We start from the raw sequence: 21,416 nt of genomic DNA, 5'->3' as shown, positions 1-21,416 counted from the left end.
TATTTTATTTCTCTTTAAAGATATCAGACTCCATAATGATTATTCCAAACTCTTACGATTTCTAGTAGCATGTTTGCAAAAAAGTGCGAGGAAGAAATATAGATATTTAAAGGTCTTTTTCAGCCTTGTCATTCACTCCCTTTCTCCTAGAGCGATATGCAGCTCTTCTACAGCACTTTCATAAAAAAATCTTAAAGGACTGTGAAACTATGATAGTAATATGTACAGGGAACTGAAATAAGTTGTGAAAAGCCACACAACGGACTATAACCAAGCCAGTAAATCGCACATACCCAAGACCTAACTCCATTGCTTTCTTCACTGGGCTGCTCTGTCTCTTCCTAAGGGCTTTAACTTATTAATGACATACAGAATAAATATAGGTTATGAGAAACAAAATGAGAGATAGAAAATACTTTAAATCTTTGCTTCAATCCCAGGAGGCAGAGCTGCCATCTCATAATATAAAATAAATTTCTTGTAATCCCCTACAGATAAAAGACATTTAAATTTACAAAAAGTAAAAAAAAAAAAAGCACTTCAACCGGGAATAGGTAGCTAGTATGCTTCAGCTGGAAGTCAGAAACAGCTATACGAAGCTCCTGCCTGCCCCCGCCCCGAATCTAATGTAATGCTGTCATTATAAATATGTTGAATAAGAGTTTTGCTCCCTCTAAAAAAAAAAATTAAAAAAAAAATATCAGTCTTAACTATTGGAATGTATATAGCTCATGAAAGGATACGGGGGAGGAGGGTCAGGAAAAAAAGGCCAAGAAGTCTTCAGAGGCAGGAAGAAGTGGTGTGAAAGGGGTGCACCTGAAGAACATATATTTCTCTGCAGTGACTTGCAGACTCCAGAGAGTGGAGAACCCTGCATGATGCATCCAAGAGATTGTTGCTCAAGCAACCACAGAGATAAGAATTATGCACTGAAAAGAGTATGAAGAAGCTATATAGGAAAAGGTGTTGTCAGTCTAACAATATTTTTCTTTCTCTAGATATAGTGTGATAGAAAAGGAAAGCTTATTGCCTTCATGAATTCTTATCAACCTTTATAATGCCTTTATGTACCATGCACTAATATTTCACACATTCAAGATGTGTGAAAGTGTCCCTATACCACAAGCATTTTCCCTTCAGCATGCAGCAGGGATTCTTAGAGATGCGTGTTATCATAAACCAATTACTTAGCAAACATTTCTCTACAGCAATTTTTCCTAAAGCTTCATACAAGACCCAAAGTCTGTTTCATTTGATGCTGCACATAACAAAAAATACACCCCTGTGCCCACAGTCTCAATGATCTGAACCCAATTCCATGGATATTGATTAATTTTCTCCTTCACATTCTTATCACCGTTTCTGATTTAGATCCCAACATGAAAAAAAAAAACAAAAACCAAAAAACATCTTGACCAAACATCCTCATCCACCTTGGACAATTGACATGCCTCCAGGTAGCTCACAATAGCAGTATGCAGTTTTAATCGGCTTTTCATCTTGGCCAACACATCATGAACATCAGTAGCTAGCTAATGGTTGTGTCTGTTTCTCTCCTTATAAAACTGGGGAGATGTTAACAAACTTAGTTGTAGCATTGAATAATTCCTCAACCCCATTCTCAGAGATTACTGCCTCCATACCAGACAGAAGAAAAGAAAAAAAAACTAAAATATCAGTCTTCTTCAGCTGCAACTTTGAGGTTCCTCAGTAACATTTTAAACAGAGATTTTTTCAAAAATGAAGCCAATCAGCACCCCCCAAAAAAAATCCTCAACCACAGCCACTTAAGATTGCAAAGTGACTAATTAAAAGATTATTGAAACTCTAAACAGTCACATTCCAGAGGTATTATAAGAACAAGATACAATTTCTGAAAGGCTTTGAAGCGATAATGCTCTTTGCATCTATAGCAAGTGCTTAGATTCAGCAGCTTTGCCTTGATTACACACTTCTTTAATATATTAAAGTCCATCAAATTCCTGCAAGGGCAGCATAACATGTTCTTGGCCAAATGCCATGTAATCCTTGCACATACAAACTCCAACAGTACAAGAAAGTGAAAATGGAGTACAGTCCCATGATTTGTTTTCCACTAGTATTGCAGATCATCTCTTCTTATGCAAATTCTACCAAGAAGTAATGTAATGATTAAATGAAACCCAAGCTAAAAGCAATGAAGATTTCAGAGGGCGGAAAAGGTGGCGGAGGGAGAAGGAAATGTGACAAATAGAAACAGAAGACAAGTCTTCTTCCTCCTTTGACAGAGGAAGAAAAAAAAAAACAAAACAAAAACAAAAACCACCAACCAACCCAAAAGCAGAGGCCCAAAAAAGGAAAAGAGACACATATACGAGAAGAAACTGAAAAATTATGAAGTAAACACACACATGCAAAAAAAAAAAAAAATCATCCAATACAAAAATATCTCAGGTACTGTATTTTCATAAGTTTCCTATTTACATAAATAAGAGATACAGCAGGAACCAAGGGAAAATTAAACGCTAAACTCCTACCCAATCACAAATAGCGGAAAGAAGTTTGTAACATGACTCTCATAATAGAATGGACATACCTGAATCGCTTACTGATATTAAGCTTATTTTATCTCTTTAATATAATGGACATACCTGAATCGCTTACTGATATTAAGCTTATTTTATCTCTTTAAGGACTCTGTCTAGGGAAAGCAGTTATACCATGAGAACAGATACAGTAATTACATACAGGCCTTTCCCCTGCTCAGTGATGAAGTACCATCCACGTCTCGACTCAGCTTGGGGTATGTCTAGCACAACATCAAAAAGGATTGAGCACCCATCAGGTCTCCTAGAAGTCCTCGGTTACTAAATTGGGAAAGCACTAAGTACAAATAAGAAGGGAATGATGGATCTAAGGAGCTATTCTTTTGACATTTATGCTGAAGGTTCTTCCAGAAGCAGTTTATATTCAGGCAACTAGTCTTACCAATGCCCACAGCTTCCTAATCAAATTAGAAAGATTGAGTCATTAGGGTCAAGTGACCAGCCACAAAATGATTAAAGACAGTAATCAAGAAATCGAAACTAATTAGTACCTAAGCCTGTTAAAATGACTTCGAAATAAATTACTTCTACATGAATTTATGTCCATGGGTCCAATTTTGAAGAAGTAATAGAAGTTTCAGAAATTGGTAGGTACGAGTCACAGTATTACCGAGTAAAGTGCACTGGATTTCCCTAAGATACAGCAGAATACAGGAAAAAGTGCATGACTCCAGGTCAGCTTTTTCAGGTGAATAAGCAGACTTTGAAGGGTCAAGTGTCACAGGGCTTGAGTGGACTTTACGCTTAACTCATCTGCATGGAAGCAAGACTACGTCTGTGAATACCTAACTTCAAGAAATTTTACTCCTAGATGTAAGACCAATAAAAACAATCATTTTCAGAAGTTCTTAGAGGCTAAGGGGAGAAAGCTAGAGAACAACTAATCTCTCTCAATTTGTAGTTACTGGAAAACCTCAAAGTCTGAGATCTTGGTTTATGTGAACACCCAGAAGTTGAGGTACCCTCTAGGGCTTGTTTAGCATGCTGAACTGGAGGAGGTGCCACCAAATTTCTAGCCTTTACTAATGGAAATACTGCAAATGCAACCCTTCATCATGGCATTTCAGTACGTTTGTATTTATTCTCCATTAAAACCAAGAAATGGAGATGAGCAGGAAAATCAGAAGTTATGGAGAAGAGAAAAACATCATCCAACTATTTTATATGTCAAGTTCAATTCTGATTTCACTTATGAAAATTATTTTACTTGTTTTTATTAGGAACATGAATCCAAAGAGATTTATGCATTCACTGTAAGTGTTATGCATGAGCATAGACAGAGTGCTTTTGGAGACAACACTTCTAAGAACTGTGAAATTAAGCACATTATTCTTTCCTTAGCTGAGGTTTTCTTGCTATCCCAGTGTCGACTGAAAGCTATCAATACATTTTAGGGAGCACATTTTCTTGCATCTCGGAATACCTTACTTCAAAGTACACTTCGAGATTTTTCTTATGGGAACAAATAACAGCACAGTATGCATAACTAACTGGATAATCAAGAGTAACAATATAGCAAGTATTTTTTAAGTTCAAAATTAATGGTTTGATGGTTATAGACAAGAGCAAAACAGAAAGATTCCTTTTCTATTTTAACCATAGCTAGTCTACTCCAGCTTTTTTGCTTTGATATCTTTCTTCAGCTGCAGCAACAGTAGTAAAATGAGTTTGCTCTTGTGTTCCATAAAGTAAACATACCTACCCAGTACCTACTACCTCCTACAAGAGAGCAAACATCACCTCTTTTGACACAGCAAGAGGATAACTCCTAAGATTAATTATACTGTTTTTCTTTCCCTTTGGAAAACTTACTCCAAAAAAAAAAAAAAAGTGAAAGCAACATCCTTACCGGAAGAGAGAGAGGGAAGGCGCTCCTACTCATCATGCAAGCAGAAACGACACCAGTGAAGTTGTGCCAAGAATATTATACCTAGTTATGTGAATTCTACCTGTGCTCAGGCCACCTTTTCTTCTTGTAAACACCACCAATGCTACTAACTGGGGGAGACAGGGAGGTGTTCTGATATTTTTTTTTTTTTTTTTTTAATAACGCAGTCTGTTAGAATCAGTCTTAGACTATCATTTTGCAATTCTGTCAACTGAAATACACCTGAGCATGTTTGGAATACTGGAACTATAATTGTCTGCCAGACATTGTGATTTCAACTGAATGAGTTTATTTTCAGAAAGCAACCTACTTTCCATGGAAGATTTTATTTAATTTAATTTTTAAATCATACACTTGAAAATTACGTACCTCTGATGCAGAAAGACGTGTCTCAAAGACATCCTGACAACCAGTAAGAACAGAGATTGTAGACCTTATGCCTCATCACCACGCTTTCCTTTAGGAAGTTAAGCAACAGTCACATATTTTATCTTTTAAAGAAATGAAAAATTGTATTCCTTTTCAAACTTTTCTCCTTTCTTCCTTACTTGCACCAGTCCTTACTATCTTTCATTTGCTCACTCAATTCTTGCCTCAGCTTGTTCTCTATGCCTTCTTTATCTGTTCCTTCCCCCTACAAAATCACATCAATTCTTTCAGGGCTATGGCTGCAGCAGTATCTCATCCCCTATTCTGATGGCCCTTTTCCAGTCATTCCCTCGCTCTGTAGCAAATGATGGGGCTCAGTACAAAAAGAACTGTCTGGTACATGTTAAATAAGCTTAGATACTGAGAATACAATTTTTAACTGCACTGGACTATTCTAGCCATAAAAGCATAAAGCACAGTGAACACTAGCTGCAGATTTTGTTCAAGAAGTGCAGAAGACTGCATTGGCATCATGGTCTGAAGGGAGGGCACTGCAAAGGTGCAGTTCCTTTGGCCTGAGGCAGGGCTGCTCCGGTTGGTGGAAGAAGGTAGCTCCAGCTGTGGTCGGGGTAAGGACAGGAGCACATCTGGACTGAGGGGCAGGGAGGCACCGCTGTGCCCCGCTGACTCCATCCATAATAGAGCAGGGGACCCTGAGCCTTTGTAGGTGCCTGCACACACCAGTGTGGGCTGCGCTCAGGTTGGTGGTATTAACTACCGAGATTACTTCAAATTTGTCCCGGTAAGTGGGTTTCTGCAAGTGCAACATGAACCATGCAGGACAGCACACAACTCTGCCTGCTGTCTTACACAGACAAGAGTTAATAATAAAAATGACATGCATGGCACATTTCTCAGTGTTACATGAGATAAGCAGCGTGTCTGGCAGTAATTCAGTCTGAGCTTGTTATATTTTTTCATGTGTGTGCTTCTTGAGGTTTGGCTACCAAATGTTGTGCTCTAATTATCATAGCTTCCTGGCGTTCTCCAGCCCCTGCGAGGTATTTTCGCTGGATGTATTGTGCTCTTTGCAGTAGTAGCAGCTGCTGATAGTCACCTGGATGCATTCATCAGGGCAGAGCTTCTTAACACTATTTCCATCAGTTATGCAGGAAAATCTGTACTAAGCAACACCAAATCTCTCTGCTTCTTGCTTACATTAAGCCTTCAGTCGCTCTGGTTACTGCACTAAAGAGATATGCAAGTCAATTTCTTGTTAGCTTTAGAAATGTTAATTTGTCTCTACTATAAAACAAACCCAATCCTAACAAAAATAACAACAACAAAAATCAAAATCGCATTAAAGTAGTTACAGCAAATTTCCCAGGTAATGAAGAAGGTATGGTCCTTCATTTCCACCTCTATCATTAGTTACACATGTTGAGTTTTAAAATATTTTTCCATGATCATGAACTATACGCCCTGGGAAAACAAATATCTGGGGGAGGGAGAGGAATTTGCTGAGGAACATTTCTCTAACAGTAGTTTTTTCATCCGTTGATTTACAAGCCACTGATTTACAAGCTGTGAATGAATAGTAGCCTTCAACAACAGGAAGCCATGCCATTGAGAAACCCTATAGCGTCAGGTGGAGCCTGGAGACAAGCCTGTCTGCTAGCAGGGAAACTCACTCCAGGAGCCCCCTGTAATCAGAGCTGTTAACCAGAAGGAAATGTCTTCAGTACTCTTACATGGCCCTTAATCAGATACTGACAGAGTCCCTTTGATCAATGCATTTTCAAAACGAGGGTAACTGCAGTTTATGGTATGTCTACACAGATTTCACAGCCAGTTCCCAACGTGCGCAGTCAGAGGAATTACTCTGACTTCACCCTCTGCTCGCCTTTTCTTTTGCTGTCTCAGAAAACGGAGTCAGAGACTTAGAAATTAGCAACACAGAGCACCGCGGATGCTTAATAGCTTTGCCGGCCCCCCATACGCGGCAGGGAGGCAGCCTTCACTTGCGTGTCTCATAGCATTTTACAGCCTTGGGGATGGGGCAGCAGGAGAGAAAACACAAGTGGTCAGCTTATTTTTAACTGGTCCGGGCTGATGGGGAGCCAAGGCTGGAGAATCAGGCTAAACCAGCCTCTCATACATTTACTCTGGTTTAAATAATATTGTAAGGAAAGTATTACTGGAGATTAAAACCCTGTATCCTGGAAAGCTACCTCAGAGTGAATTGCTTTAATCAGCTAACTAAGTATTTGGTGTGTAATAACTTACAGAGGAGTACTGCATGAAAACAACCAACTTTGCCCAGAAGCACGTAGTGCAAAATGCTACAGCGTTTGGTGTGAGAGGCGAAACAAAGAGAGGCAGCTACCTACATTCCCTGTTCACCATTGCGGTGGCATTCTGCAACACGAAAGCTGGCATACCTGGGGACTAAGTTCTTCAACTGTAAGAGTAATTTGTGAAATCTGAAAGGCCTGCGTGCTTTTACTGCTTGAGGAAAGGACCTCTGTTTGTAATGAGCGGAAGACCACAACAAGAGGTTCCACACATTACAGAGAGAAAAGAGTGAAAGAATAGGAGACTAGGGCGGGGGGAAATACGGTTTTAGGTCCCATTCCACTAAAAGAATGTGCTGCAAGCAGAGAGATCATCAAGAAAAACAGCAATGTATTAATCAGGCAGCCATTCCCCATCCTCTTACATCACCTGGTTGTACCTTGGTACAGCAGGGGTCCAAAGCAGTGGGTGATCATACATAGCATATGCAGTGAACTGTGTAGCACATGTGGTATATACATTGCAGAAACATAAGATAAAAGCTCGCCTGCTGTTCTGTGGGTTTCTTAATAGAGTGCCTATGCACCACCGGGTGAATTAAGAGTAGGGTAGCAGCTTTAACTCCAGATTTCCTCACCTCTGTGTTAGAACACTTTTCTTGTTTAATTTAAGTACTTATTAAGTCACTGAGGAAATGAAGGAAATGAAGAACGTGATGTTAAGACAGAGTGTAATTTAAATGCAGCAGTCTTCTCAATTTGATACAACCTTATTAAATAATGATAAAAGACACCCCACAAAACAGATAAAGTAGATCTAGTCCATAGCACATGTACTTCGTAATAATAACAATAATGGCAGTAATTATAAGGCTAAAAAACCCCACAAATGGCTCAAAAAGGTGAAAGAATATTAACACTATTGTTCACAAACACGTCAAGGAATCAGATGAGAACAAAACTAGCATTCAAATGCCATAAAATGCTGCACACGTTCAACAATGAAGTGAAAAGATTAGAACATCAGAAAAAGAAATGGTGTTTCATTTTTAGTTTGATACTGCACCTGTATGCAGTGTAAACATATTTAGTTAGGCATACAATTGATTTGGATGATGGCAGCACCCAGAAAACTCACACCATTTTGTGACTGAGATCACACCTTGAGCTTACTCCTTACCCCTTCCTCCTTTGACTATAGAAAGAGACAAGATAAAAATATTACGCCCCAGACTCATCCCACGTAACCTTTGGTGCCCCAGTTAAGAAAACAGTTTATCAAAACCAAACAATATCTCCATATCTTGATCTGGACCATATAGGAAAGTAGACATTGTGTTGGTCTTTGTTTTGGGCACTTTCCTGAAAGAAAACAATTTTCCTGGACTTCTCCAGTACCAACGCCACCTGACATACAAGGCATATCATATGATCCTGGTTTTCTACTAAATAAATTTTAGATTTTCCTTCATGTATAAAGTTGACTTATCACTGATCCATATGATGTTGCTTGTAGTAAGAATGACTTCTAAATTACCATTTCCCTCTTTAAGGCTAATTCTGCCATTCGTCTGCTGTAACCTTTTACTACAAGAAATTCTCTGAAACAGTTTTCCACAGCTTCATGCATTATTCCATGATATTTGAAGAATATCAACAAACCATAAGAGCAGTTATCTGTTAATGTCTTCTATTCCTTGGCAAAGTATTTTTATCCTTGTTGTCAAGCATCATAGTCAAAAAAAAAAAATAAATAGTTTTATGAGCTACCATAACACACGAAGTAATCCTGTCCTTAAGTCTGCATGTATTTTACGTGCTCCTATTCATCCATATATTCCCTCTGTTTAAGAAAAAGAACAAAGAAATGGTAGGGTGAGATAAAGATATTCAGCGCATGCTTAAGAAAGCTGCGTTGTTGATAAGTGACTAAGCAAGTGTAATACGCCACCAGGAAGTTGCATCTTACAACTCTGCACTGAATTATAGGAGTGTCTATCCCTTGTGTTTTAAGGGACAAGACCAACTTTTGGAAACAGCATTCTTGGTTTTGCCTCACTCTCTCCCCCTCGTCACCTCTCTTTCAAATTTTCAAACTGCTGCAGGGCTCATGCTCCCCAGCCACCAGGAGCAGAGCCAAGTGGCCAAGCAGCCCCTGCAGACCCCAACGCTGACCTGAAGCGGGCAAACGTTCACAATTAAATGGTGCTCAGCGGGAGTAAGAGGCTACTGGGCACTGGGTAGGAGTGATAAAATCCAGAACTTCAACCCATTGTGAGGCTCTATTGCTTCAGTATTTTAGTTCTTGCTCCCAATCTTACATTAAAACTTTTCACAAAATGAAAAGAGGAAAAAAATTAAAGCTTTTCCTTTTCCCTCCCACAAGATCTGTGCTTATCGCTTTCACAGTGAAGTGTGCTCCTTTGTCTTGCCGTGATGTCTTTTGTCTTCTTATCGGCGGCGTGGGCAGGAACTTCAAGGACACATGACCATTTCAAGGAAAACTGAGACCAATGCAACCCATAAGAAAGCTTACACCAGCAGCCAGATATCTTTCCGCCCTATGCCCATTATACAGTATCTTTTATTTCAGCAAAACTTTTTGCAGTATGGAGGGAACCAACCCAAAAGGTGGAGAGGGATGCCTTGATTCAAGTCTTTAGCCAGTTGGGTTCCTCCTTGTTAACCAAAGACAGATGATACAAATTGAAATAAGAAGAGACTAACATTAATGAACCCCAGTATGGGTTCAGCGAGTTTCATTATCTTAGAGTTTTGTGTCTGTCCTGGCAGAGCTCAAGTGCCTTGAGGAGACAGCAAAGTGTGGAAGTGGAAATCCTACTTAGCTGTTGTATGACAGATGTCAGATGTAAGGATGTTGTTGTCTTTGTGGATGTTTATACAAATACATTTTTAAGGCAAAACATAAATAAACAAGTGAAACCACTGTGTAAGCCTAAATACAAGAGCAACCTTGTGTGCTAGCCCATAGATTAAAAGCAGATGTAGGACTTTGTAATTAGGCCTGATTCAAGCTGCCTGAAGTGCATAAAAGCAGTTGTTTTGGAAATTAAGGGAGGGACTAGGGTAATGTAAACACAATTTGTCTTTTTGCTGCACATGGCAACAGATTAAAGGAAATGCAAGCAAATTAATCATGGGGCAAAAAAAAAAAGAAAAAATCTTCAGGGAGGGCACTTACACACTATCATCCTTCAAAAATGAAAGGTTTGAATGTTACTGTTTCAGAGCTTGTATTCTAATTATTCAGATCTGCAACCGGATCAAAAATTTGAACTATTTTAGGAAGTTCTATATTTATTGAACACATGCCTCTGAAAGCATATAATTAAAGTGACTGTGAATTCATCAGGAAGAGATTACTGCTAGCTCTCTGATCCAGTCGATGGGATGCCTGCTTTTGGATCAAGACCTTGTGCTTGGGAAAGATTGAATGCTAGCAAAGGCTTTTCCAGGTGAGTGACACAGACAAAAAACGATGCTTGGAAGAAATCACCGTAGATGTATCACACCATTTCATAAAAGTTTCTGTTGGTTTTTGCTTTACAGAGAATTAAAACACTTCCTACTCTTTAACCAAAGAACTGAAGTGTGACTGCATATCGGCAGTACACAGAGTTCATAGACTGCTCCGATATCCTTTCAAGGTGAACTGGACCCTCTGAATGTTGGATCTAATTATTAAGACTCCTCTGACATCCCCACCTGAATGTGAAATTCCTTTGTTTATCTCACTGCAGCCTACTAGATGCTGTCAATCTTACACAGTACACAAACACATTTTATTAAACTTAATGAAAATGTTACATTAAACACTGAAGTCATGTAGGATAACAATCCATTGCTTACAGTATTATCACACAGTTGAAAAAAAATCCAATTTTTTCTTTGAGAAATAAGATCTGATGTTTATTAACCGCCCATAGCTATACTGAGGACATCAGTATTAGAAACATTCACTATACTTAATCCTCGCTTCCCATTCTCATCACATAACTCAAAATGTTGCCATTACGTGGAAGTAGGATTTTAGTGAAGTAATTCCAAAAGCCAAAGCATCACAGAAGACCTGCACTCCTCCAGGATTAAACACACGCATTCCCACCATGCCTACTTTTGTTATAGCAGTATTGTGCCTCTTTGTCTCCAATTTTGCTCTAGTCAGTGTATAAAAAGCAGACTAGAATAGTGCCAGTCTATTGTTTGATACCAGTTGAGTCACAGTATGCAGCCACTATGTATGCAAACACAATATTCCAGGTTTCTACACCAAACTCCAGTCAAGAAGGAAGGAGGGTGTCGAAGCCCCCTCAGAACAGCAGCGTCGTACCACCAGGGCTCAGCTCCTAAGTTTGCTAGCAACTTTTTGTGTAACCTCGAGCAAGTCACTGACACACACTAATTTTAAGGTTACTGCACTAATAGGCCTTGCAAGAAGTTTAAATCCCAGCCTTCCATTTTTTAAAGTAGTTGCAAGGGCATACGAGTTTCCAGTAGCAAATAAAATTTAGACTCCTTGTCCCTGTGCTCAGAGGACTTATATATATATACACAAAAAAAGCAGATAGAATTGCTCTTTCTCCCTCCCTGCCCTGAGTTTTGTCAGTTTTGTGTGGGATTAGCTGCTTTAGAGCATAGACAGCATATCTTTATCCATATTTGCCGTGGTTTTTGGGAGAAGGCTCCTTCAGTGGAACCTCCAAGAACAAACAATACAAATATTTCTGATCTGTGCCATGCAAGATGTCCTTGGCATCTTGCACCATGAAACTGCAAAGATTCTTGATGTAGCCACAGATGCAAAGAGTTTGGACAGAATAGTAAAAAGGCTGAGGAACCCTCCATCTAAAGCTAGCTTTCCTGTAACATCACTAGTAGTTATTTACTGATGTCGTTTAGTTTTGGTTGTTGGGTTTTTTTTGTTTTGGTTGAATATTGTAGGGTTTATATAGTATCAGGCTGAAAGGAAGTACGTAAAAGCACTTTCATCAGTACAGAGCAGTAGAATGGATTTTTTATTCCCCTTTGGTTGCTACATTTAAGACAAGTTAACGTCAGATTGTTGCCCTGCAAAGGGAGGTGGCACGTTACATTTTTAATGCCTCAAAAATTTACGTATTCCATATTAACAAAAAGAAAAATAACCACAACAGCTTCAGTGCCATTCCATTAGAATTTTAAAACAGGATAACGAGCTAAATATCTCCTTCATTTCTGATAATTAGAGGCTTGAATGCACTTTAAAACATTAGTGATTGGTGTAGCTTTAGCCTGAATGATACAGCAGAGCACATGCCAGTAAAAATAAATCTCTCAGAAGGAGGAAGCGCTGAGAAGGGGATTTTGGGGGTGGGGGTGGCGTTCCTTGAGTGGCACGAGCAAGCAGCACGTGGCTGGCTCCTTGCACAGTCATCATCAACCCTCGACTCACTTTGGTTTCTGAACTATTTACATACCGATTCACAGAAAGCCTACGTATAGCACTACCCACAGAAGAAAAGAGTTTTGCATTGGGGTTGTTTTTTAGTGTTGTGGGAGGTTTGGGAGGGAATGTGGTGTGGGAGTTGGTGTTAGGTTTGGGGTGGCGTCTTTTTTTGGCTTTTGCTTTTTGATCGTCAAGTCCAAGGCAACAGAGGCAGTAAAAGCAGGGAACTCTAACCCACCGCAGTACTAAGGGCTTTGTGTTCCCCACAGTCAGAGAGATTACTACAGCCTCAGAGGCAATGAAGCACATCAGCTCAAGCTGGTACAAAAAACTCAGGAAAAAAAAAAAACAAACCAAAAAAAAAACCAAAAAAACAAAACCCAAACAAAAAACAACAAAAACCCATACAGGAAATCAAACTCAGAGGCTGAAAATGGAGGTTGTTTGTTTTGAATGCAGTGACATTAAATTCCAATTTAAAGGCAATTCAGGAGTCACTGCAACCATTTCAAAGTAGTCAGCCTAGCGGTTTATGAAAACAAGATGAACTCCCACTCAACGCAGGGATCCTTCCTCCACACACAGACACACTTTGGACCATGCAACCCTGGAACAACTTTTTAAGGCGAATTCAGTGCCCTGTGTCACTTCTGAGAGGGTCTGCTCTCTGGTTAGGGGAACCTCTATGCCTACAGTGGGGAGAGGACTGCCCTGGCAAGGACGACCCAAGCAGCAACCCATTTTCTCCGGTGTTTCATAGCAATGTCCTCACCACCTCCTGTGAGCAGCTCTGGCCATGCTTACTGGCAGAAGCGACAGAGCTCAGTACACCGACTCCGTATAATAATACCAGGGCCATAACGGCAGAGAGTCATTTTCTTTCTTCTCCCCCGAGAAGTAAAAAATAAAAATATACGGTGTCCCCAGTTTTGTTTTACTAACCTGTTTCCATTTCACTGACGTAACACTTACTCCAAAAAAAACAACCTTCGATTGAAAGCTTTTGATTTTCACTATTTAGCAATGCACAAGTACTTCTTACCTGAGAGTAAGGTGGTTGTAAGGTGTCTAAGATTATGCTGAACCAGTACCTAAACTACATTGAGCTTTCTTCCATATTATACAAAATAATACTTTCCCAATCCGTATTTCTAGCTTTCTGTCTAAAAGAGTGACTCCAGGCTGGGGAGGAGTAAGCACCGCCGGGGAGCTGCGGTGACTCCAGAAGATGTCACTGTTCTGCAGAAACCTTCCCAGCAGGCCGGGGAGCTCTGCAGCTGGTAAACTGGCATCAGTGTAGTTCAAATGAATCAAAGGGTTTTCAAAATAAGTCTCCAATAAGTTCAGCTACTCTGTGTTTGCTCTCAGTGAATACAGCCCTACCATCTAGGTAGGCCTTTTCTCTAATACATAGCTAATTAATGATTCAAGACATAATTTTAGTCTCTGATCATTTCACATTTGCTGAAATGTAAAAAAAGTTACCCTTAAACTCCCTTTTACCCTCTCAGGATGCACGTTCTTCTCCCAGTATTTCAGTAAGAATAAAAACTGTTGAGTAGGGTGGAGGATGAGGGTTTCCAGACAAAGCAACAGACGGGTACCTCCTCTGCTCCTTCAACCACATACTCCTGGCAGGCAGAAATCTAAACCTTAAGGTTTTCCATCCTCAGGTATTCCTCCTCCCCTTTCCCCCCGCCCCAGTTTAATTCTCATTGCAGTCAACCAATGGCCAGATTTAAAATGCCTGTTAGATCAGCTGGATCATCTTTCAAAAGAGCAAGGTGCACTAGAAAAAGCAAAGGATTTTTCTTCACAGAGCAAACCTGTAAGCTCCGTAAGATGAATGTAGTAGCAGCTCTCAGGCACTCCTTTAGTGTTATTTAGATAAAGTAATTCATGCACATCAACAGATGATTGCTTTATTATGAGTTTTTGGAGTTGTCTTTAGGTCAAGACCTTGTTCTTGGTAGAATAAGCCTCAGGGGAAGAAAAAAAAAAAAGAGAAGTCTCATATCAGGACATTGGGCTGCACAACTGTTTCTGTAACTCTGCTTCTGAGATTTTATCCTCTTTCTACTTTACTGGATTCCTTGCTCTATGCATTAAGAGCACTGCTCACAGCAAAAACGTTGCCAGTATCCCTTGCCTTGAATGCTTATTTGCTCTTACTAGAAAAGCTATGCGTGACTGGACAATCACCTGAAGGCCAGATCAATTGTTCTTCCCTTAGCTGATTTTTATCTCTGTCAGTATTAAAATATTTCAGGACTTGATCATTTATGAAAATTGATTTGATCCTAACAATTTTACCTTGACAAGTCTCCTAGCCTCTGTAAGTATAAAACTCTAAGAGATCTCCTGGTTCAGGGACCTGATACCTTTTAAGGCACGTGTCTGCAAATTGCTTTCTATCCTCAAATATATAATCATACAATTTTTCCTTATTACATTTGCTCAACTGCCAGCGTAATGAACTCTTCGTAAGTTTCCTTGTGGTGCATTAAAATAGTCCATGCCATGAGTCAGTTCAACACATTTTTAGGAATTGTTTCTGCTCAATAAAGAATTATTCTATTGATCAATGTGGTTGTTCAGTGGGAGCCATGAGAGTCTAAGGACATATGGAAGTATGCGAAAAGGTATACTTCCATATAGGTAAGTATATACCAAAAAGGTAACCGAGCTGGATTTCCATCCTTCAGCCCCCTCTCCAGCCCCCCTTAAATACAGACACCCAAGGTTTTGGGCAGACAACCCCGCCATCGATTGGCCCCATCGTCTATTTCTATATAGGATTAACTGAGATTTACTACCTAACGTGAAAGAAAGAAAAGCCGGAATAAACAGTGATATCAGCTTTGTAAAGATCTCCCTTTAATTAAGTCTTTTTGTCCCTACCACAAAGGTATCACTGCATTTACAGAGGAAAAGGAATGGAAGTGCTTTCATGATAATACAAGTAGTTCCAGCAGACACTTAATGCTGCTTCCATCACCATGTTCCCACCAGTGACCATAGTGTTACTCAACCCTGGCACTCAACCCACTGCTACTGCCCCAATTCTACTCCAAAGACAAAAAATGGAAAAAAAAAACCAAACCAAAACCAAAAAACAAACCCAAAACATCAACACAAAAACCACACCACAAAACCTCCCGAGAAACCAAAACCAACCCTCAAACAACACACTCAGACCCAACACACTGGGTTCCCTCTTGCTGGGAGCTCTTCAAGACACACAGTAGAGATAGCTTTCCATTTCTCCTTCATTCAGAGTGAATAAAAAGCTGGGCAGCCATGGGTGAAGATGTGTTACTGAAATCCACAGAAATGTAAGAGGTTTTAAAATTGAAACTGCTGGCCTTTAAGTGGCTGTAGATAATAGCTGAGCTACAGCCATGCTGCTTTTAATCTAACAGCACTGAGTGACAAATGATAGCACTAAGTGGAGAGGAATGTCCGTCCGTCCGTCCCCCTCCCCAGAGTCTTGCTCTTTATTAAGTTTCTAGTGTGCTTACTAATCAAATATGAAAATAAGCATGCCATCAGCAACACCTTTTAGTTTATGAAGGGGCTTGAAATAAAACCTCACATACTTCTCATGCAGTTGAGTTAGAAATTAATGAAAGGTTTTCCATCTGGAAATTATCATTTGCTGTAAACGTCTTTCTTTTTATCAGAAGACCAAACATCAAAATGTAAACAAGGGAATTTGTAAGTCTTTAACAAGCCACAGCACAGTCAAAACCAAAAATGCTATGTAAACTACATAAAAGAAGTTCCTCAGTTCTATCAAGGTAGTGCTCTCTAGCCCTAGCACTTTTTGCAAGACTTGTTTTCCTCAGTGCTTCTCTAACTGCCTGCCAAACTCCACAAGATTTATCCTCAGACTCCTCTTTCTGCCTTTTTCACTAGATCTCATTTGCTCCCATGTTTTTAAACATTCTGGTGATGACAACTGTGCCTTCCTACTTCTGACCCCGCTCCAAGCTTATGCTCAAGACTTCGATTTCTCAGCCTCTGTGCTCTACCATCTGATGATTTTTGACTTTGATTTAACCATTCAGCTCACCACATTGTCCTACAACTTAAATGTTGTCTCTAAGCATGAGTAGTATCTGATAACCGTAAGTACAAAAGACAAAGTTAAAGTTTGTGCAACCAAGCAAAGCAGGAGAGAGCAGCTTTTTTCTCACTCCTTTCGGTACGAGGCTTATTCAGACATCAAAATATCATTTAAATCAGCACTGAAAATTGCTCATAGCAGAGTAATTTTGGGGTACCCCAAAGACTTGGGCCTGTATTAGATTATGCTGATGAGGTCAATGTGGTATTTTATCAACCAGTAAACTGATTCAAAATTGCTCCTGCACAGAAGCAGGTGGTGTACCTTTGCTTCTCCAGGAGAGAGCTGGGTTCTTCACTTTGGTGAGAGGGGACAGTGTAGCTGAAGAAACATGCAGGGGCTCACGTGCAGCAAGGCCTTCTCACACACTAACAGGGCAGGACCCCAAAGCACCCCCAACTCCAGGAGATGCCATACCTGCCTCGCCACATCCAAAAGGAGGAGGAAAACAACACGGCGCAATTCCCCAATACACAGGGGTACGGGTGCCACAGTAGGACAGGCGAAATATTCATTGCCCTGCTCCACTAAGCATTGCCTTTGGCCACACACATGATCCTCATGTATGATAAATTGTACTGTCTCAGAGGACGACATGCAGCTCTTTGTCTCCAAGTACGATTTCCAAGCTTTTCTTTCCCCTTATGCAAAGGGTAAGTCAAAGCTCTGATTTATGTGAGGCTACAGCCACTGCTTTGCTTTGCAAGGAGGTTTTTGATGTGTGTTTTAGACTTCATGCTCACGTCCTGTGCACAGGACAAGCACAAAGGTGGTGACGTTCAAAGGAGCGTAAAGGACTCGCACTCATCTGTCATTCAGTGACAGCAGAGCTTGGACACTTGGCTTCTGCACAACTCTAAGTCTCTGTAACTTAATAAGTAGGTAGGTAGGCTATTTGGAACCCCATGCATCTAGTTTAAATATGTAACGATAACAGAGATGAGCTAGGGACACATTTGGAAAAAAAAGTATTTTTCAGCTCATCTGACAGATTCAAGAGGCTACTGCTATTTTTTTTAGTTTTATTCAGGTGAAGATCAAAAAAAAGGAGCGCATAGATTTAAATAACTGAATTTGCACAATTCACATTAAAGGAAACCCCAGCTCTTCAACAGCAGAGGCTCAGCAGCGTTTGCCCAGAGTGACAAGCACACAATGGTAACATGGATATAGACAAGGCTTGACACGCTCCAGGACATATCTTTGGCAATATTTTATTTGATGGAGCCAAGCCTCATCCTACCAATGCTACTGAACAAAACCTTTCATTGGAAGTTATGTTTTACATCCTCAAAAAAAAAAAAAAAAACAAACCAAAAATGGCCTTCACCTTCAGTGTCGACATACACCCCTGAGGGGTTTAGTTTCCAGAGGCCAGTTTCCTACCCCCCACTGAAATTCTGGTAATGGAAATTTGACATGCAGAACATGAAACATCCAAAGCCACTGGTCTTATTAATTAAGGGCCTCCTGCCTTCAGTTTTCTTCCAAAAGTCAGTTTTTCCTTTAGCTCCTCCAGGCCTCCCTTGTGTTGCTGTTCCAGTTGCTCCAACTTCAGCTCTGCAATGCCTTTACCAGAACTGCAGGGGTATGTCTGTAAGGCAAGGCTAAAAAAAGAAAGTCTAAATCTTTCACTAAAGCTCCAAAGGTTCAATTAGATGAGAAACAGTTAAAACTCTGATCAGCAATGCCTAATTAGCGTAGATGTGGCCCTCTATCCCTCCCTGGCATAATCGGCAGTAAAACATGAAAGAACAAGAGGAAGAAAGGATGGGCTGGAGAGAGAGGCAATCATCTTAAACAACTGTCTAATCATTCATAACCCTGATTCACATATATAGTAAATACATCCTCTTCCTTTTCATCAGCATGTGTTGACACCTACGGTAATTACTCCCAGAAAGTTAACTCTCTGAGGCAATATTTCTATCCTGCTTAATTGCACAAGTACCAACTTGCAGTCTATTGGTACTGATGAGCGGTGACATCCTCCTGTCAGCCAAGTAATTTGTTGGCAGAAAACGCCACAGATACTTTCTTCTCTATCTTTCAAAGCCTCTCATGCAAACGAGGCAGAGTAATTAGCACTGACCTTTGGCTAATGCTGGTTGCCAATCAGCAGTGCTTCCCTACTCGGCTCTTGCATTTATATATCCCCATTTAACAACCAGGAGTACAAAATACGCACACGATGCTCACAGCAGGCAAAGGGCAGCGCTCACAATCTGGTCACCATCAGGGTTAAGGATATTTCCCTAGTACTGCCAGGGACTGCTATTGTGACTGAGTGCCCAGAAGGAAAAAAATTCCGTGACGCTCCACACCTCATAGTATTAAAGGCAAATTTTAGACTAAAAACCAAGAAAACCCACAGACAGAAAACAAAATAAATTTGACAGGCAGTTTTGAGTTAGAAAACTTTTAGCAAAAAAAAATAAAAATGCAGGCAACTGGGAAGTCACAGAAAGTGCAGGCAAACTGAAGCGTTACAGTCTGGTCTGGCAATGGGACTTCCTGGTCTGAGACAACTTTATGGAAAAGGTTATTTGAAGCTTCAAAACACTAAGGTTTAACAGTCAAAAGTGACCACAAAATGCTCCATTACTATTTTCAGAAGTGACTTCCCCAGGACATGGAAGGACGCAGGGGGCCGTCCAGTTCAGGTGGTCTGTCCATCTGTCTGTCCCCCTAGCGAGCAATCTCCCTAAACCTCTAGGGTTTATTCTGAGCTCCCCTGCTCCAGGCAAATTGGTTACAGTCTCGTTCGCTGTCAAGCGAATCCAACGGAAGATAAATCACCCTGCGTTAATCTTTTACAGTCTACGTATAATACAAAAGAGCAGTAACTTGACACTTTAATCGTGGTACTGTTACAAGCTGCTGTTCCCCACCAAGCTGTGAGCGCCTCCTGTGCTTGGGCCCATCGTCACAAGCCACCCCACAGCTGTCACAGAGTGAAAAACGCCATCTCTGCCTGTTTGCAAGCATGAAGATTAATACAGAAGTCAGTGAAAGTTGCTGGTGCCTACTAGCATAGAGGAGGAAGAAAACGGTCCTGGAGCCCAGGTATCCAAGCATCTCCCCCCCACCCCAGAGGGTTTCAGCTTGTGCTGAAGATGCTGAAGTGCTGGCATGGGGATCACCATGATGATATCCAGGGGCTGTATTCTCCATATACACCCCAAGTACCTACCCAAGAGATTCTCTCTCGTGTTCTGCCAAAGCTTGGTCTGACTCCAAATTAAAATAAAATTTGACCCTAGGAAGCCATTTGCCAATGGGAAGCCTTTCTACTTCCCACAACCATGGGGTTAAGGAACTGCATAAACTCTCTCTGGTGTTTTCAGCATCACCAGTCAGTCAAATATAGAAAAAGCACCATATTTAATGGATGGAGAGAAAAAAAGGGTTACTTCAGAAACCCACAAGTAGTGAACTAAATCACAAGAAAATATGTACCTAATCTATCTATCAGTAGTCTACACTTAAAGAAGCTACTGTTGCCTCCATCATAGCAGCTATATGTTTTGAAATCTAGGGATAGCAAGCTGGAACACGTTCATGGGTAAGCTTTATTTGGGGAGGGGGGAAAGGAATATTTCTATTATCCTTATGATTTACTTGCAAACAAGGTCATATTTCTATAGAAAATGAGTCCTGCCCAAAACATTCCCATCAGCCAACAAGGCAGATGTACAGGCTATACCTGGAAGTAAAATTGAGACAAATCCTAGAAGTCGTGCACGCTTCTCTTTCTGTGTTACTCCATGGAACAAGTCGTTCCCTTTGGACCAGATTAAACATTCTTGGACAACTTTTCTTTAGGAGATCCTGAGCCAAGAGCTTTTCAGGGAAAGCTGCAGTTTCTCAACACCTTCAACTACCAGGCAAGCTTGTAGATATACACATATGCGTGGATCATATATACATAACACACACAGAGCTGCAGGAAGATATTTGAAACAGAGTACCCTTTCTTATTTACTTTACAATCACCATGGGACACAACAAATTAACTGAACTAATCAGCTAATAGAGAGCATTAACTCTTTCAAAATCTAGATGTTGTGGTTCTTGGATATGGGAATTGATACCAGACAGTCTTTAGTCACTGACTGTGTTACTGATTATGTCCAATTATGGCAAAGAAAAAGGAGCCTGAAATGCTGGAGGAGAGAGAGAATCTTAATTCGTGCCTTATGTTAGGCAGATCCTCTTCACTATTATAGCGTTATTCAATTATTCACAATCTATTTACCATCAAGGAGACAATCCGGCCATGTGCTCTGTAATATTTACCATTTCACCAAGCTGTCTGATGCTAACACGTTCTATTAATAGGGTACCAAGGGGTGACACTGAGGGAAACTGCACTGGAGTGGTTCAAATCATGTTCAGCTCGCAGACAATTTGTCAAGGTGGGAGGTTGAGTTTCAAGCCTAGAATGTAATTCAATTCAGTGTCCTGACAAGACGTGGCATTAGTGCCTTCTGTGCACAGGGTAAGCGATACTCCAAAAGCCTGCAACAGACCAGAAATGCTATTATCCCACACATCCTCCATAAAGAATGCCTTCTGTGTTTTAGCACCACAAAACTGCTCTTTCTTTTTGCTAAGATAATTAGCTGTGTGATCTTTTTACTTATCGCTGTGTCTGGCATCCATAGTTCTGACACATACACAGCATTTGGCATAAAACATAAAA

Source organism: Larus michahellis, chromosome 1 (genome assembly GCF_964199755.1).
Source record: "Larus michahellis chromosome 1, bLarMic1.1, whole genome shotgun sequence".
NCBI lineage: Eukaryota > Metazoa > Chordata > Aves > Charadriiformes > Laridae > Larus > Larus michahellis.
This window is presented reverse-complemented; position numbering follows the sequence as displayed.